Source organism: Anomaloglossus baeobatrachus, chromosome 6 (genome assembly GCF_048569485.1).
Source record: "Anomaloglossus baeobatrachus isolate aAnoBae1 chromosome 6, aAnoBae1.hap1, whole genome shotgun sequence".
NCBI classification, from domain to species: domain Eukaryota; kingdom Metazoa; phylum Chordata; class Amphibia; order Anura; family Aromobatidae; genus Anomaloglossus; species Anomaloglossus baeobatrachus.
The window spans coordinates 532,726,548-532,732,644 of NC_134358.1; positions in this window are offsets into that span (position 1 = coordinate 532,726,548).

The window sequence follows — 6,097 nt, forward strand, 5'->3', positions numbered from 1 at the left end:
GGTGCGAAGTCGGTGGGGTCAAATCGAAAGTGACGCACATCTGGGGTCGCTGTCGATATCGTAGTGTGCAAATCCTTTTACATACGATTAACAAGCGCAAAAGCGTCGTTATCGTATGATCGGTGAAGGGTCCGACATTTCCATAATTTAGCAGCAGCGACAGGTACGATGTTGTTCCTCGTTTCTGCGGCAGCACACATCGCTGTGTATGAAGCCGCAGGAGCGAGGTACATCTCCTACCTCCGTCCCGACTGCAATGCGGAAGAAAGGAGGTGGGCGGGATGTTTACGTCCCGCTCATCTCCGCCCCTCCGCTTCTATTGGTTGTCTGCCGTGTGACGTCGCTGTGACGCCGCACGACCCGCCCCCTTAGGAAGGAGGCGGGTCGCCGGCCAGAGCGACGTCGCAGGGCAGGTGAGTGCATGTGAAGCTGCCGTAGCGATAATGTTCGCTACGGCAACAATCACAAGATATAGCTGCTGCGACGGGGGCGGGGACTATTGCACTCGGAATCGCAAGCATCGGCTTGCGATGTCGTAGTGCGCAAAGTACCTCTTACTCATTTTGGTTCCTCTTAAACCATTGCGCTGAATGATTCAGTGGCCCATGGTGGTGCCTTATCACCCACTATGTGCCTCTTTGGTGGTGTCTCCTCGCACACCTATTCCCTGATAGACTGCAGCTCTTTGTAGCAGTGCCCGTCCAAGAGGTAGGAATGCTTTTTTTCACCAGACAGATTTTCTCGTATTGCACTCGTCCTTTACTTTTAGTTACTGTTACTTGTATTTTGTGGTTAAGGAAAATGTGTGCAAAATAATTGTGGTTAAAAAATTGGTGTGGCATTCAAATGGGGTGTGGCTTCAAAATGGTAAAAATTTGAAAAAGTTTGTTAATTTGAATCCCATCCCTGACTCAACTGTCCCTGATTTTGTATGTACATAAAAATGAGGGGCGTTCACCAGTTTAGATTTGAGTCTCATCAGTGTTTGCTCCGTGTGTCGTTTTTATCGTCAGTGATTTTCTCATTTGACAAAATAAGTAAATAAATTACAAAGCTTCTCCTATCCACTGCAATGGTAATTAAGGACTAAAGGGGACTAAAATAATAATAATTATTCCCTCCAAAGAAGGATATATTCCCAAGGGTATTTATCTGTATTACTACTTTGCCCTATCGGGTCTATTCCATACATGAGTAGACTCACAAGTTTATTCGCTAACAAGATTACGCTTAAAGGGAACCTGTCACCAGTTTTTTGCCCTATAAGCAGTGGCCACCACCACTGGGCTCTTATATATTCTTATACATGGCATTATACCATGATCAAAGTATTGTAGTTCTTCTGCACAGGACTTCAATGCCAGCGCGTGTGTACGATGTAGACGCGTCATGCACTGCGGCTTCAGAATAAGGAAGACCAAGATGGCCGAAAGGGGAGGCGCCAGTTCCGGAGAACGACGTCACTCATCCGTCTGTTGTGCACCGGTGCGACCTTCTAGGTGAGTATTATAAAGTGGGTTTTTTTATACCCAGAGGCCTGGGCTCTTATATACAGCATGTTAGAATGCTGTATATAAGAGCCCAGTGGTGGTGGCCGCAGCTTATAGGGCAAAAAACTGGTGACAGGTTCCCTTTAATTCATAATATAATACTAGCACTTGTCAAAACTCATATGAATCAATATGAAATACATATGCTAAATTATACCCAACAATAACAATTCAAAACACCATTAAATTGTACCTTGCCTAATACACCATTAAACCTACAATTACCAAATAATATACCACCCACGTTGGCTAAAACACTCACACAATTACAGCCCACCCAACACCAACAGTAACACTATCCCTGTATGGAGTTACACGGATATTAGAGTTAGGCTGGACTCACACGAGCGTATGGCATCCGATGCGAGAGCATCGGATGCGATATGCTAATGTCCCCCGGCTCAGGCTCTGCTGTGAGCGTGAGCCGAGTGTCATGCGACTGTAACCCGATCTTGCGATCGGGTCACAGCTGTGAAGCTGAGTGCGGGCGCTGCGGAGGAGAGGGAGGGGTTAATCCTCCCATCTCCTCCACTGTCAGCCTGTGCGTATATCCCACTGCACTGGGATAACATCCGAGTGCAGTCCGATGTATCTCTCGCATGCATTCACTTGAATGGGTGCGAGAGATACGGCGGTAGCAGCAAAACGCAGCATGCTGCCGCTTTTCTCGCATCCAGAATCTGGATGCGAGAAAATCTGACCAACAGCTCAACCTCATTGCCTAACATTGGTCAGAGTGCAATGCGAGAATTTCTCGCATTGCACTCGTCCGATTTTCATGCTCGTGTGAGCGTACCCTTACATGTAAAGTATGGGGGGGGCTATGATAATCAGCCATGTGTTCTTCATGCTACATGTTGGTCCAAGAGCAAAGAGGCAAGAGGCCTAATATCCAAGATGTTTGGTCTCATACAGGGGGGGCCTGTGCTAAGATTAAATTTCCCCTATCATTAACTGAAAACTGTGATGTAACTGGGGCTTGTGCATTGCCAGGTGTTGGGGAAGATATAGCTGCTGCGACGGGGGCGGGGACTATCGCGCTCGGCATCACTAGCATCAGCTTTGCGATGTCGTAGTGTGCAAAGTACCCCTAACACTTTACTATCAATCCCATCCACAAGGTCATTATCCAGGTCATGGGAAAGGGGTTGTCCTGGTCAGGGAAAAACACGTTTTTACCTATCTAGAGGATAGGTGATTACTTGCTGATTGATGGGGATTCCACCTCTGTGGCCCACACTGATTAAGCCACGTTCACACATCAGTATTTTAAATCAGTGTTTTGTAAGTCAAAACCAGGAGGTATTCAGTTTTTATGGGGCTGCTGCTACGCTCAGTGTTTTCTGGCAGCCTCATAGAGAATGAATGGAGCGTCTGACTTGCTGCTCCATTTTTTTATGATTCTCATCGGTCGGACCCCTACTAATCAGTGAGTTATCACCTAACCTCAGGATAGATGATAACTTTTCCTTTAAGGTAGCTGGAACCATACAGAGATGGCTAGATTGGTTATTTTATTGGGGTTTTTTGTAGTATTTTCACTACTGATGCATTTATAGCTGTTATTGTATCTTATTATTTAGATTATTTTGGGTATTAACTGGCACAAGTTAAAGATTGACAACTTTATTCTTTTCATGTCTCCGTGTAGTGGCTGCATGCACGGCGTCTTTGTACAGAAAAGCTTGAACACCAGTAAAGTGTCTCTATGTCGAATAATACATAGAAATCCATATTTTACAACAGCCAATAAAAATTACTGTTGATAGAGGGAAATTGTCTTCGTTGTAAGCGGCGGACATGTTATCAATGTTTCCCTTTTGTGTTAATTGAACACTGTGAACATATGGTATAATCCCTTTTATAGGATTAGGTTGGAATATGCTATTATGTGAAGGTTAAGGGTCACCAGCTCTACAAGTGATCTCTTAGAAAGAAAGCCTTCCGCTTGCTCAGCTCGTCTACATCGTGGAGCTAATTAGCTGAGAAATAACTAAATGAATGGGGGGAATCTATATTCACGGTAAACGCTGCGTCTTGCTCAATGTTGACAATTTTCATACTGAAAATGTCCCTTAATGTAACATAATGATGGGATCTATATTATCATATATTCTTGGCTGCTATCGAACTGACTTTAGAGAAGTAAGAAAAATCGTCTTCAAAGGTAAATTATCTCCACTGAGATAAGTAGAGATATAAAAATTAGATATTTAAGGCAATTCGCACGATTTCTTTTCTATTTTTCTTCTTTTTTTTCTACGCAGTTTTTCTTTGTTATTTATATTCTTTATAGGCTCCTTAAATATCCCAGATTTTTTTTTAAATTGTGAATAAAATAATTTAAATTTTAAAAAGAAAAGCAAATACAAAACAAACCACAATAAATAATCAGCCTTCAAATATTTATATAAAAGCATTACTAGGAACATTTTGGAGATAGGTGGCTGTCTTCCTGTCATGCCGGGGTGAGGGAACACCTAGCATGCGGCGCAACACAGAGGGAAAACCAGGGAAGACATGGAGGAAGGCCCTGGCGAATAACCCTTTAATAATAGTTTTATATAGTACCAGTACAGTGCTATTTCTGTTACCATACTGATAGGTCTATCCAAATGGGGAGCAACTTGGTCACTAAGAGCAGACTAAAACGACACCTCAGCTTCTCCAGAGTTAGGTTCCTTCAAGGTTGTCAATATAGAAGATTTATCACCAGAATGGAGTAAAGCCAGGAGTGGGTAAATATAGCGGAAGGGAGCTGTGGTTGCAGAGATCCTATAAATGAAAAACAGATTACATATATTGACATTTCCATTGCATAAGTCCTCACCATGAACCTCAAGTTATAAGAATGTTCCATTCTTGTTTTATTGTACATGCACAGGAGCGTTTATATTTTTTATTAACATTTTTAAAAAAAATAAAAATGGTCATTAGAATTTCCAAATTTTGGGCCCCTAAATGTACAAGACAGACCTAGAATCTGCCTCCGAATGCAGGTACACATCGGACAGTAGAGTACAATGAAATTGAGCATTTTTCTTCATCCCTTTTGCTATGTAAAACATGTAAATAAGATACAATTTTCTCATAACATTTTTTTTTTACTTCCATCACTTACAATTCTCGTCTAAAAGAACTAAATATCTGAAATTGTTGTCACCCAGTGCACTGATCACTTCTCATGAAAGGAATAACATGCACTTAGACACTCAAATAGCAATTAAAGTGTTTAGTCCTGGGAAATTCTCACGGGAGGTCAATTTACATTTTAATTTTAAACTTCATTGTTTTGCCAAGCTATTTGCTTAAATTAATCAGGTACAATTGGCCATAAAGATGTCCTTACATATTCAGCTGTCATAATCAATCAAAGCAATTTTGTTGCTGCAGCATATGAGTTGGTTTATGCTTAGGAGGTGGAGCAGACCGGCGCTGGGGGGCCGAGAGTCAAAGGGACACAGTGACACTCAATGAGCCCTGCCAAAGACTACCATGTGGCGGTTACATGACAGCTGTATTGTCCTATCTTTTGCATAAGAAAATTAATTAGCAGAAGATTATACAGCAAGTTCTTAAAATAAAATTTCCCAACCATTGCAGAAGAATGTTTGGGGTGATGTTTAGGTTCGGTAAGGCCACTTTCACACTGCGTTCCTCTTCCCGTTAAGTGATCCCATCGGGGCTTCTGTCTGAAACCCCCACAAAATGGGATTCAGACCTATGCACCTATGGTGCCACTGACTATAATGGTGCAGACGGAGTCACCATGTGCTCTGTTGTGCACCAATTTTGGGAGTATACGCTTAGTAGACGTAGTAGAGTGCCCTGCTGAACCTGAACTAACCCTGACTAGTGAGTAGGTCATTGAGACATTAGTCCCACTACTACAGCATAACAATATGAAAAAGGTAAGACAAATGAATGGTGAAACACAACAAAAAAACATTCCTTGTTTTCTTCAGCAGCAAACTTGGCAGCTGTAACTGATACAACACCTCAGTTTCTCTAGAATTAGACTCCTTCAAGGTCATCAGTATAGAACACCTATGACCAGCATGAAGTAAAGCCAGGAGTGGGTAAATATAGTGGAAGGGCATTATGACAAGATTCCGCAGCTGTGATTAATGCTAGGAATAATCTCAGCCAGAAAGGAAAGAGTCCTTAACCCATTCAGCATCAAAATAAAGTAAATCCACTCAAATACAAGTGGTGTCCGCCTCCAATAGGCGTATACTCCCGAAAATGGTGCACGACACCCCGCCAGCACATACGCCTGAATCCCATATTGTGGGGGGTTCGGACAGAAGACCCGACGGGACCACTGAACGGAGAGAGGCACGTGGTGTGAAAGCGGCCTAACAATAAAACACCTAAAGGGGTTGTCCACTCTTAACATCATCCCTGATGATAAGGTGGTCAAAAGGAGTCCTTCTACTGTGACTACTAGCAATCAGCAGTAATCTCTAAAGGAAGTGTGCAATTGCCCTACAGCGCCTCTGCAGGTGAAATGAAGAATGTAACAGTTTCTATTGAATATTAACAGT